General features: G+C 41.3%; 1 long non-coding RNA gene across 2 annotated transcripts in view; it reads left to right on the top strand.

The window, feature by feature from the left end:
- The first annotated feature begins 107 nt into the window (after positions 1–107).
- Positions 108–13476, top strand: part of LOC118700175 (uncharacterized) — a 44339-nt gene continuing 30970 nt past the window's right edge. Inside the window, exons 1-2 of one of the 2 annotated variants that reach the window (XR_008508276.1) lie at positions 108–717; positions 3850–3958. This is a non-coding gene — a long non-coding RNA (uncharacterized LOC118700175). Of the gene's footprint in view, positions 3959–13476 lie in introns of both variants that reach the window. The other variant, XR_004982200.2, reaches the window with a different exon arrangement.

The raw sequence follows: 13476 nt of genomic DNA, 5'->3' as shown, positions 1-13476 counted from the left end.
ACTCCCGCATTCCTCCGGCTGCGCCCCCCCAGCGCACATTCTCACCCCCCCCAATCACGGTTTTTTATTTTTCGTCCTGATGTGTTTTAAATGTGAGTCCCCATCGCTGCCAGCGCTCCCGGCCGCCCCCCCGCCCCCGGCAGCGCGTTATTTCGAGGCGGGCGGAGGGTCCGGCGGGAAGGGGCGGCGGGGCGGTTGCCAGGGGCGTTCGGGGGAATCCGCTATTTCCCTTCCCTTGTGCTCCACGCTCGTCCCTCGTCCCTCCCCCGGGCACAGGGGACGTGGGGCGGGTGGATCGGGGGTGGCGCGGGGTACCCGGTGTCCGGCGGCGAACGGTCCGGGCGCTTTGGTACCAGCGAAAAAAGGTATAATTACGCTACCGGGTATAAATTGACTCTGCGTACCACTGAATCATAGTGAATATTTGTAATGTGCTCCTTCCCTAATAGATGCTCTCTATGAATAGAGAGAGTGCCTATTTACTCTGAAATACTTGGCACAGTGAGTGGAGTCTGAAGCATGGAAGAAGTGGCTATTATTTTCCCACTGCCTGTGTGCAGCTGTCATTTCTGAGCAACACGTTCCTCGTTCCTCGTACATCCCTGCTTCCAACCTTCCTGATGGTCCGCCCCAGGATTACAACAAGAAGAGAATGGCATGCCACCTCATTCAGCCAAAACCTTAACACTGTGGTTCGTATTTGACTGAACCCAGGACGTAAGCATTGTGGCTTGTATTAAGTCATTGCAGATAACTGCTATGACTATTGTTGTGTTTCTTTTTTTTTTTTTTTGTAACCAGGAGGATGGCTCTTCCCCGCCTCCTGTGTATGATTTGAATATTCAGTGATGTCATGTTGTTTGACCTCTGCTTTAACGCAAGGAATGCCAATGTTTTGGCTTTTGACCTGTGGAAGTATGTTAGTGTTTAGTAAGAGAGACCAGCTTAATGCATTGCAATAAGCAATCTAAAATCTGGTAGTACCTTAAGAGATCTCATCTTTTGTATGCAGGCTTTCCCCCACTGCCCTTCTCCCTTGCTCCCCACTTCTTTCCATCCCTCCATATGTAGGCTTACTTCCATGCTATGATGCTGTGCTAATAAAACAAGATTCATGAGGGAAAAGAAGGTCTTCCATGTAATGCCCCAATAGGACTATTGTGCTGTAAAACTGCTACTTATATTCTGCCAGCATTGTACTGCATCTGGTAAAGTCATTTGGATGTCATTTCTTCTTCTTGAAATTCTCCATTAAAAGAAATTAGATTGTCTTTGAAAGAAAAAATGGACCCCAGAGGAACAGTTATGGTAAATAATGTATGTTCCCAAAACCATGAAGTCTCCTAAAATCTGTATTTACTTGAAGGACTCCAGTGGCCTCAGTGCTGGGTAAATAGTATGTGTACCAAAATATGTATGACATGCATACCAAAATGCAAATGTAACCAGGTAAACAGAATGCCTTTTTTAAATGCCTAAATATGGTAGAACATCAGAGAGAGAGAGAGAGGCTCTAGACATGTTTTATAACTTTCCATGTAAGAGGTTTTTTCAGAGATACAATTTTATTAAACAAAACCTAAGAATTTCACTGACAGAAAAAGTATGTTTAAAAGTAACAAACTACCAGAAAGCCAGGAAATCCAAAATTAAAGGATAAATCTGTCCTAAGTCCTCCCACTGCAGGCCAAGTACAGCAAGCCCCATACACTTGCTGCCCTGAGAAAAATGGCTTGAATAGTTACTTGAATTCAGAACTAATTCTGGTTTTGCACCACTGTGGATCAGGCATTAGCTCACTAAATTACAAGTTGTATCAGCACATGCAGGTAGGTTAGAATCAGAGTCCCCAGGGGTGCCTTTTGGTCATCTCGGTTTCCATGTTGTTAGATGTGTCTAACAATGGGTACCTCATTGGTGCGTGTGTATGTACATACAGGGGCAAAGGGAACTTGGAAGCAAAGGCAGTTCCTGCAGACTCCAGTCTGTCTTCAGCCTATCCTTTCTGATGGCAACCACAGAATCCTCAAGGTTGGAAGAGACCTTCAAGATCATTTACTCCAGCTAGCAATGTCACCCCACCATAATCACCCCTAAACAGTATCCCTGGATGCCACATCCAAGTGCCTCTTGAGTATGCCACAGGTTGGATAAGTACATCGTGGAACTGATGCATAAAATGGTTAAAATGCACTAATTTTGACTTCCATGCAGGTGTTTATACAGCACATGCTTTTAAGATAGTATATTTTTTCTGCTGAAACTAGGAATTCACTACACCAGCCTTGCAGACGTGTTTACACAGCTATATACGGTATGTGTGTGTCTACATCAGCTTCAGTTGGTGAAGTCTTGTAAAATGTACAGGTGTGGATTGCTACATTCCTCTCTTGTGTTTTTCCTGCTTTTTTTTTTTTTCCTGCTTCCCCCCAAAAAGTCACTTGATCGGGTATCAGACATAGTGAAAACCTGGCAAGACTACAGGAAAGTGGCTAGACTTGGAGTGTTTGTGTACTTAAAGAAAGAATCTTGCACATTTTCAACTTTCAGTCACAGATATTTTTTTATAAGAGCAATTGGAGGTCTGAGCCAGCCCTCAAAGCGGAAATCAAAAGCTCCCAGAGAAACATACCCGAGGAATGTGAATCTGATCCAACAACCATACGCAATGCACATACAGTACTGTCAGTCTTATAGGAAGTCTTGCCATATATGGACATCTGGACCCTGAGCTGTTTATCATCACGATAGGCTTGTAGCTGGCTTCAGACATTTCTGGCTTGCCTCAGGTTTAGTGTGCCAATTAGTTCCTTTCCCAAAATGCTCACCAGGATATTTCACTAAAATTGTAATAAATGCATCTCAAAATTCAGAGAGGTCTGGTTAAAGTTACGTTAGTAGGCTTTTGCTTAAAAGGCAGATTCCAAGAAAGACTTACTCTGCTAGCTCAGAAATAGACACAGAGTAAAAATAAAGAGATTTATTCCATCGTGAATGTGGTTGCCTGGTATTTCTCTTTCTTAGAAGTCATCTGGTAGCTTATTCTATGTATCTGTCGGCATAGAAAGGGCTCTGAAGTAGATCACTTGCTGAACTTTTACTCATCCTTTTCTGGGGAGATGTTTGATCTCATCAAGCAACAAAGGCAAAGAAAAGACCACATTTCCCAAGATCTATCAAGCAAATTGCACTGTGTGGTGCAATTTGTAGAGTGGTTAGTGGTACAAAGCTTTTACCTTGTAGCTATGATAATTCACATCAGCTAATCTTACTAATGAGAGCCATTAGCTCGTCTCCAAAGTGAACCAGAATTAGAAGGCAGGGAAGGGCAGTGGATGGCATAGGCTATGGACATGTTTGTGGCTGAAATGGTGGATCTAGTCCAAATTCCCCAAGGTACTGGTTCAGATTCTCTGCTAGCATCAGTTGGGTAGTTCACTAAATGCGCTGTTGGCCATCGAAATATTGGGATTTAAAAAGTCCAAGTCCATTGGGCTAAAGCAAAATCATCAGGTGCAATTCCCATTAGCAGACCTGATTTTTGTTGTTTTCCATAATGTCATTCTTTATGTGTTAACATGCAAATATTTTGTTATTTCTAGAGTCCCTGAGAATGCTGCTTTAAGCTCTTGGCTTTATTCTTAAAAAGTAACTGGAGTTTTTGTGAATGTGTGTGGTCTTAAACCAGCAAAGTGATTACTGGAAATAGAGTAATCTAAATGGGTATTCAAAGCACATGTAAACTATTTGTACAAAAGTGAGATTATGAGTACTGTGAAGCTAAATGTCTTTTACCTACTCAGCCTCAGATTCAATTTATCTTATTTTATTCTGAAAAATTTGCCACAGATCTGGTCTTAGAAGCACTGTAGGAGCAGCATTCACTACTTCTGTGAGGGTGCTGGCTGTGTCCTGGGTTTTTCTGGGGAAGCATAGAGTCCTTCCACGGCTTGCAAAGGTGAGTAAGGAGGGAGAGGCTCTCAGTTATTTATTTCTCAGGTTTGACTGAGATTTGCAACCTCTTGCTGTAGGAAGTCAACCAGTGTAGGGCTGCAGTTTGTCACTAACCATTCCTTTGACAATTGTCCCATAAATGGTTAACAATTCATAAAAAGTTGCTGTTGCTGGCTGGAGAGGAAATGTGGCCAGGGATTGACTCAGAACATACACCAGAAATCCTTTTGATATTCTCAGAGGAACCACGTGGAAAACAGCTGGATGAACACTTCCTCCCACTCTGTCATGGATTATGTGGGCAGGAAAGAATCAGATCTGCTTAGTCTACAGTGCATGTGATCTTGTTTTCAGTTTTTCAATCTGCTTCTTTCAGGAACTGTTAGGGTAAGTTTTGAGGGTTTGTGGGCTTTTTTTTTCCCCCAAGCTGAGACACCAGTGTTTAATTAATATTTGACGAAATTAAGGACTTCCATTAACAAGTGCAGTTTTCTTTGCCATAAACTATGGGCTATCTTAATTTATATTGTAGCTGCTGTGGAGTAGAGGCCTGGGGAGAATCCTGTGGGATACATTTTCCATGCTGTCTGATAGGATAGTACATGTGTGGGTGACAGCATGGTTTCTTTGAGCATAAATTAAAAGACAGAAATGTCTCCCCCATTTTTGATACAACCTTAGTTCACTGACCTTGGTGTAGTGGGCTTTTCTGTTTACACAGTCCTTCCAGAGGAAGTGGAGGAGTTGGCTTATTGTATAGGTCTGTAATGTGTCTGAAGGGCTTCATAAGCACACTGCATCAGCTGACCTGCAAAAGAACATACTATCCTTGATGCATTGGCACCAGAATCTAGAGATTCTGATTTTTCAGGAAAAAATAATAGAATTTGATCTATGTTCCCCATGGTTCAGGTGCCAGCTTGGCTGTCTGTTTTTTCAGCAAGTGATGTGTGGTATGTGACCTGTGTAAATACATCTGTACAAGTGACGCAGGCAGGGAAACCGGGATGTAACCTACAACGGCCAAGGTGGCTTCCTTATTGACCCACGGATGTGTGTGAAATGTAGCAACTACTGGGCCAGGTCTGAAAAACATCTCAGACTGCTGATCCCTCTGGTGTTGGTGGGAAATTCTCTGTCAGACCATTTTTTACATGGAGACAAAAAAGGCAGATACTCCAAGAAATGTGCATTGTTAGGGAAGTGGAGACATGTTTAAAATATTTTGATTTCTTGCAGGAACTAATTGAAGAAACCTAGTTGTTTTAAACATCAATGGTCTCAGGTCCAGTGTTTACAACCATGTTGCTACAGATGTCTTATTGATGGGTGGCTTTTAAGTAATAAGCATGATGTTGTAAAAGTGGCAGGACTCTCACTAACAGCACATATTAATGCTGAGCATATTAATCCATTTATAACCCTTTTATTAATAGGTTTTAAATAGAAATCAAGGTTAGGTTTTACTGTATGGTGTTTGTTTTGACCATTTTGGACAACGGGGTTTTTGTGAAGATTGAGCCTAAGAAGTTATTTGTGGTGCATTTCTTGTGAGGAAGTTATCCGTGATGGATCTTGTGGAAAAGTGTAACCTTAATAGCATGGTAGATCTGTATGATTATTTGAGATTCAATTATGACATAGGATGAAAAGACAGTTCATCAACTGCCTTTTTGTATTGCCTAAGCTTTACAAGGTATTTGAAAATCTTAAATCTGTCCTAACAGTGTTCCTGTGTGAGTTACAAACTGTGCAATAAAAATTTCAGGTGAGTTCTAAAACTAACCTTTCTCCTTCTGTCACTTGCAAGATACTGAGGGTTGATTTTCAAATTCCTTGGGAACAGTTTTCTCATTTTATCTTCTCAAATTCAGTGATAACTCACCCAGGCCTTCACATATCTTTATTTTTCTTGATAAATGGCTTGCAAAGAGTGCGGGTAGAGTGCATGACTTGGGAAGTGCACTTTCTATTTCTTTTTTGCCGTCAAGCTGCCACAGGGGGGAGTAGAAGTTTGGAAAGGACTGTGCTTCCCAAAAAGTCGCCGAGGCAAGTGCTGTATTTGTGTGTACCCCGGCCAGTCTCTCACGGAGAGAAAAGCAGGGGCAAAAGAGGAGTGGGTGTTCTAGGAATGAAAAGGTTGGTTGGAGAAAGGAGCCGGGGGGTTTCTACAGCTGGAACAAGCTGAATGGTTCACTGCTTTGCAAAACCACACTGTTTTTCTTATTCATTCCTACTAGCTTTTCTGTCCAGGAGAGAGAATGTGACTGAATTGTTTTCCTGCCTCAGGAGGGAAGATGACATGTGGGAGTTGTAAAGCACTTGCAAAATCCCTGCCTGTCTGACAAAAGGCTTTTCCCACATTAGTGCTATTGGCTAATGAAGAAAAAATGCTAGGCAGAGGCAAGGCAGAGGACACAGAGAGGAAAAGTTTTGCTAACTTGATAGAAAAGGGTTGTTTTTGTGGGACTGTTAGTGTTGGTGAAATCCACGCTGTCTGCTTCATGATGAGTAACTGGACTCTGTGGGTCCTAGGCAGGCAGGACGCGTTCCTCACGCCTTGGCCCTGGCTGTGAGGTTGCCGTCTCGTCCCTTGTGTGACCACAACTTCTCTTGCAAAGCACAGTCTGAAGCAGCAGCGTGGCTGTCAGCCACCATCCTGCCCTGCCACTGGGTTTGCTACAGAGGAGGCATGTGGGCACAGAAGAGGTTGTTAGAGTGGGTGTTGAAGGACTGGGCTCAGATTTTGAAGTGGTGCAGTATGACAAGAGGGTGGAAAAGGGACTTACCCCTCCTGTTAGCTTCCCACCCATGTGCCGTATTTGAGCATGTCCCCAGAGAAAAGCAGCCAAGGTCCTGAGTGGGAAAGGCTAAACAGGGCTGGAGAGAAAGGTGCACATATGTGTTTGTGTGGGAAGGGTTGCGGTGCAGTGGGGTGGAATGGAGGAAGTGGAGAAATTGGTGTGTGAGGAGAGTGGTGTAGGTGAGCCAGCCAAGGATGAGGTGGGCTTGGCAGCTTCCTTCCCACTGCCTTCACAGCATTTCACCACCTAGAAATTGTGCTCAGGTCAGTTCAACCATGGGAAAACTCACTTGCCAGGAGAAGAGAGAGGTGTTTGCGGCAAAGTTTGGGTGTTCCTCTTCTCCACACCTTTGGTAGCCAGTCCCTGTTTTCTCTTGCTCTGCTGCGCTCAGGAACAAGCTACATTGAGGTGCACAGTGGAGAGACTACAAGTTTCTCACTTTTTGGGTCTGCATTAGGGAATTTTATCACTGGACAACCTAGTCAACAATTTTTGGGAAAGAATGAAATAATTTTTAGGAACTTGTTAATGATCAGGAAAACAATTGAAAGGAGTGAATCAGGATCATTTTCTAAGTCCTCAAGATCTGATTGCACAGATCTGTAATGAGTTAGAGTAGGTGAGAATAAAGGAAGAATTAAAGGAAAAACACATTTATGCTTCTGTTACCTATAATGAGAAATAACAATAACAATAACAATTCTAAAATGTGTTATTTTAGAATGCAGAGGAGAATGTGGCAGGTAAGTCTTTGCTTTTGGTTTTAATGGTGAAAATTGATTGGGAAGATTGGGAAAGAAAACCATTCTTTGGGTAGCATTTGTTTGTGCATTTTGTATATCTGTGATTCCTGGACTTTTGAACTATCATCAAAAGGAGCCTGGGCAAAATCCACATTCTTTATGTTTAGCACATTGATAAATTCAGTTCTTGCTGCACAACCTTGTTCTTAACAGACACAAAAAAGAGAGAATTATTGGTCCAATTCCAAATAAGACATAAGGAATTTGTTTATGCTTTTGGGAGGTAATATACCTAAGTTTGAATGGAACTTTGTTAAGTATAATGAAATTCTCAAGGAATGCAAGGCTGGTTTAGCTCCACAGTAAACATCTAAGATTAAAAAAATACATATACATTTTTCAAACTTGTGCCTAAACCTCAAGTTTCTTGTTTTTAATTAGGGTGGTTGTTGCAAATTCAGGAAGTTAACCGAACATAAAAATACAAACAGAAAACAATAAAATTAAATACATTCAGAGCAACTTTTAATTTTTTCCTTAGTTGTAGTTGTACATAAATTATAGATGAGGTTAAAGTCAGAAGCATAGTGAAGCTTGTACCACAGTTTACTGTACTCACCTGAACTCTTGCCATGATAAAGCCCTGGAGCATGCTGACCTGCGTCAGTGTCACAGCATCACAATACCTAGACCCTGTTGGAGTGCTTTTACAAAGAAGCACAGGGTCAAGATATTAATTCTGGACATGAAATGTTTTGTTACAAATCTTTCCTAACGTTTGAAGAATCAATACATGTACAAAATCAACACCAAGAGCAAAACCAGCATCACATCGTTTGTAATTCCAGTTTCTTTGGGTTTTCCATTTTCATCACTTTACTCTTTTCAGGAAAGAAAAGAAAAAGATATCAAGTCTGAGGGAAATTGCAGCAATCGTTTTTGAGTCCAACACTTTTACTTTATGTGTCAGCCTTTCTGTTTCGACTCTTCATCATAGCTGAGGATGAATGGGCAGCATAGTTACTGTAGTGTAATTGAATCATTCTTCTCCTTGAAAAGGTATAGATGTGTGTTTCTGTTGCTAGAGGTCACAGGTTTGTTCCTGCAGAGACTTGGTTTTACATTGTGTCCAGAGCTGATTCCCTATGCACTTTTGACATTTTATGATGTAATTGCAGCAAGAAAAACACACATGCTGTATTTCAAGTCAAATTAGTTGAATAAATGAGGCGTCTAATTTTTATTTCTTGAAGGCCACCAGAGCAAATCTTGCCAAAGTTATGTTTTTACTCAAAATTCCTTAATTTTTCCTGCTTTTGCTTCAGACCAACACAGAACAGTACATTCTTATTATTTAATCCTATAAGAGAAAAAAAAAGAAAACAGAAAAACCCCACCAAGGTAACAAGAAGTTCTCCTCTACAGATATTTACCAAGAGAGCCGAGCAGGAACATAATTGCAGGACTCAAAACATATTTAATAATCCTGAACTAACTGAACAAATGCATTAGAATTTTGGGGAGAACTAAGATGGGAATAACAGGAAAGCTGTAGAGAAAAACATCTCACAAGATTAAGACAGTAGAGTGCCCAGAATTTTTGTGAAGATTTGATACTGGGATACTTCTGATGAGAATAGACCCAGGGTGATCCTTTTGCTTAATGACTCCTCTTGCTTGGAAGGAAGTTTTGAATTTGTAAGTGTGAGATAATTGTTAGCCATCATAGAGTACCCAGCTGTAGATAGCTTCAGCAGCTTGACCATGGGGCAGTGGTGACGCTCTGCCTCACCAGATGTAGCATGTCATCCCCAGAGCATGAGGGGTAAAATTTCTTCCTTGCCTGCCTTTGCCCTTTGCACCTTGCAAAATATTCACTTTTGCATCATTTGTGCATCAAAACCTTCTTTGTTTTGGAAGCTTTCTCCTTTTCCTAACCATCATTTTTCCCAACTCCCACCTTTTCCCCACTTTTCACCACCTTTCCTCATTTTCCTTGTGTCTTCAGTGAACTGTATCTTCTCTAGCACAGAGATGAAGCTGCTGTTGCTCCTCACCACTGCTGCCCACGTTCCCACAAGCAGCCCTTTCTGTCTTCAGAGCAATGCTCTCCTTCTCAGGAGGTGACTCCTTGGTTTGCTTCTGAGTATGAGCTGACAGTAAGACTACCTTTGCTAGCCTAGGTGAGAAGGTTTTATAAAACAATGTATAGGTGAATGTGGAAGGCTTTTGGGAAGGCCATTGTGGGGTCTTATAGATTTGTTTAGCCTGTAGCTTGGAGGATGTTTTTAAAACAACTCTGCTTTCCAAGCTGGAAAGGTCACTGCTTCTTTAGAATATTTTTGGAGATGTTTCTGTGGTTTGTCAGATCTAAAAATAAACTGTGATCAACACACTTTGAAATTATGACAGGTATTTTTTTTTTCCTAAGAGTATATAAAGCAATTATATATTTGTTTTCCTACTGGGGAACCAGTCAGAGCTACAGACAAGCTATGAAAATCCCCTTCAGAATTCCAGGACTGTTTTTTTGGTGTGTCTTCAAAGTTGTGAGCATCTGCTTGCCTATCTGTTAATCTGTCTTCTGCTTTTTATAGAGCCTATCATTTTTTCAACTGAGAGACAAAGACACCAGGAACATTTCTAGTCTTTTTTCCTAAATTTCTAGGACAACTGGAGACCTTTGATTGAAGATTTTTTTTCATTAGAAAGAGAAATCCTGATGAAATAGACCCTGTGCATTGCTTGTGTTGATTTTCAGCAAAATGAAGCTGAGAAAAAAAATGGAATTCTTTTGTTCTGAAACATGTCAATGATTTGGTTTGATTTTGAAAGAGAGAAATGCTGGAGGAATTTATTTCAAGTCCTCTTTGTGTCAAGGACCTACTGGTCTTGATTGTCCTGAAAAACACTTTTAAAATTTTCACTTTGAGTGACATTTTTTTAATGTCTATCACTGTAAGCAGAGCTGAAGTCATGTTTGGAAACCCAGTCTTCTTCAAAGAGAAGAAAAAACATTTTCTGGTTCACATCAGGGAACATTTAAAAACATCCTATGATTTGTTTAGAGTCATGAAAGCCTGTTATGTAAAAGCAAATTTGGCAATGCAGTTTTGCCATTTTCTGTCACTGTAGTTGTTCCTAAACCAAATCCCATTGTGAGTGTCTGTGGTACGGAGCCTTGGGTTAGGTGGTTAAAAGGTCAATGTTGGGTACAGGCCAGTGAGTCTGGCAGGTAGGGATCACTCACTGATGAAGACCTTGGAGACCTTCAGCCATCATTCTGCATTTTCTCTGCTTTTGTGTGAGCCTGTGCTTGAGTGTGCAGTATAGCTGGGAGTGTGGGTGGAAGCTTTGCTACATATAAAGAAATGGTAGCTGTTTGTCATGCTTTTTCTCTGCTGGAGTTGCAGGGGGAGTTTCTGAGGCACAGCTGCAGGGATTGAGCCCAGTGAGATCTTCTTTGGAGACCTGAGGGTACCAAACTTTTCTCTGATGACACTTGCACACAAGGACCTTATCTCCCCTCACAGCTGCTTCAGGAACATTTTGTGTTTCTTGAGTTTAGTCTAGGTGCTCTAACTCAGAACAGCTCTCCACCCTAGTAGTAGTTGGGTTTTTGCCCTAAGCCTTCAAGCATGTCCCAGAAGGGTGATGTGCCAGGGACACTTTCAGAGGGCTCAATTATGGACTGTGTTGCCAGTGCCTGCAAGGCAGAGGGCTGGTGCAGGTTATTCCTTCAGGGGTTTTCCTGCCTTTCACAGCCAAGGCAGTAGCATTCAGCACTTGTCAGTGTGACCAGCAGCTGCCTTTGTGGACTACCTGCTTTGCAGAGTGGCACGGGGAAGAGCTGAGGGTAGAGCTTTATCTACCTGGTCTGCCACCTCTAGAGTACACAGGCTAGGAAATTCACCCCTGCATTTAAAGAAAGAAGAAGTAGCGTGACGTCTCTATCTGTCCACTGATTTAAATCCCATTCTATTTTAAACCCCATTTTTGACAGTGAGTCTTATCTAAAATTGGCAGAGAAACAGAGGATGTTGCTTTTCATCAGGACAGAGCCCGCATTTAGCTTTCTTTCAAGTGGTGCAATAAAATATGGGAATAGACTTCAGCTTCCCATGTTTTAATTCTTGTTTTTTAATCCTTGTTTTCATTTTTGAAACTATTTGGATCCAAAAAGACATTTTTTTTCTCTTTCCACTTCTGGTTTGTTTGTTGGACCACTGCCTGCTCACCCTATTCAGATGTCAAGAGACTCTCTATTTTTCCATTTCTGGAATAGTCATTCACGACTCAGTGTTTCTTGTGAAAACCCTCAGAATTTACAGTGTGTTTATTGGTCTCTCACCAACTGAAGTTTCTGTCTTGTAATAGTTGGTTTCAAAGTTTCTCTCAGATACTGTTATATAGATTTGGTTCACAAAATAATTCTGTGGTAAGCCTAGGAGCATAAGAGACTGTCTTCCTAAAAGATCTAGCTAATAAGCTAATTAAAATATAAGGAATTTATAAAATTTGTTGAACTGGTAGGTTTGAGACATAGTTGATGGGGTAAGACATTTTTAAGAGTAGACTAATGGGCAAAGGATACCAGTTGTGTGCAGTGTTTCAGGAATGCACAGTAAAACAGCTTCTGTGTGAAGAGGCCATTCTTGGGTCCAGATTTTGCCAATTATGCTGCACAGATTAAGAGCAGGTTTGTGCAAAAGAACTTGTAAGATGTGGTAAAACAGGGGAGAACCAATAACATGTGATGAGTGTTTTCCCAGGGTGCAGGTAAGGTGGTTTGCTTTAGGGCTGTTGCAGTTGAAAGGAAGACTGAGGAAGAAGAGGTACATGGCATAAACTGGACCAGAAAGAGCAAGAAAGTAAAATGTTGAGGGGGAAGTTCAACAAACTGTAGAGCAGAAAAACATGTGGAGAGTTACTGAAAGAGTAGAACATGGTGGGTTTTGCACCAGAACCCATTGCTGTTCTGCCCAACACCTAATTAGCCTGGTAAAGCAAAACATTAATGAACTTCACCATTGACTTTTTTTCATTTTTACAGCTATGTAACCTGAAGTGTGGAAGGAAGCTGTAGAAGCAAATAGCTGGAATGTGCTACAAGTGTGTGAGAGGGCCAGGGCCGCTGAACAGTGCAAAGAGGCAGGAAAAGTGGATGGAAACTGGTATAATCAGTCCATTAAATTAAAAATCTGCCAAATCAGACCTGTTCTATAACTCTGTTTCTCATTTTACTTCCTTTCTGTCTCTCATTAAAGTGTACAGCTCTGGGGTAGGTGGGAACTTTTGGGGGACTGCCTCAGAAAAGGAAAACTGCATCTATGGTTTGGTTTGAGTGCTACCCTTTAAGCCTAATGAACTGGCCCATTAAACTATTATAATAATTATAATAACTGTGTTTTAGACATAGCTTAGTTTTAAGCCTGGACATGAAATAATATCTTTCTAAAAATCAAGATTGTTTGTGAATCTTTCTTTTCCTGCTGTGGTTCTTGCTGAGTTTTGTCCAGGATGTCTCTGGAAATGTGAGCTCCAGATATATCACAAGACAGCCTGTGTTGTGTGGCAGCTCTGTGTTGAAGAAGAAAATGCTGGGAGGAGATGGCTAAATGTGCATGCAGACTTCTGTGTGTTCATCAGCCCTGATTCCAAACATCCTGTTCAGTTTCTGATCACTGATTAGCAGCACAAACAAGATAGATACCTTTAACCACTAAAAATTATCCCTCTTCTGCTCTCATGGTCTCTCTAAGTTCTGTAAGCTGCTTGTTGCAGATTTGTTTCCAGGGATCTCACAATCCAAATTTTGGTCCCAACTATAGTCATTTAAAGCATATTTAGACTCTCCTGAAATACAGATTTATAAGGAAAATGTTGACAGTTCCTGGCCTCTTATATCACTGGTGGGAGCCACAATAATATTGATTTCCTCTAGCTGTCTTTCATCAAATGCTCAAAGCAGCATT

This window comes from Molothrus ater, chromosome 3 (assembly GCF_012460135.2).
Source record: "Molothrus ater isolate BHLD 08-10-18 breed brown headed cowbird chromosome 3, BPBGC_Mater_1.1, whole genome shotgun sequence".
Taxonomy (NCBI): domain Eukaryota; kingdom Metazoa; phylum Chordata; class Aves; order Passeriformes; family Icteridae; genus Molothrus; species Molothrus ater.
The sequence above is the reverse complement of the archived record's forward strand: the minus strand, read 5'-3'. Positions and strand labels throughout refer to the sequence as shown.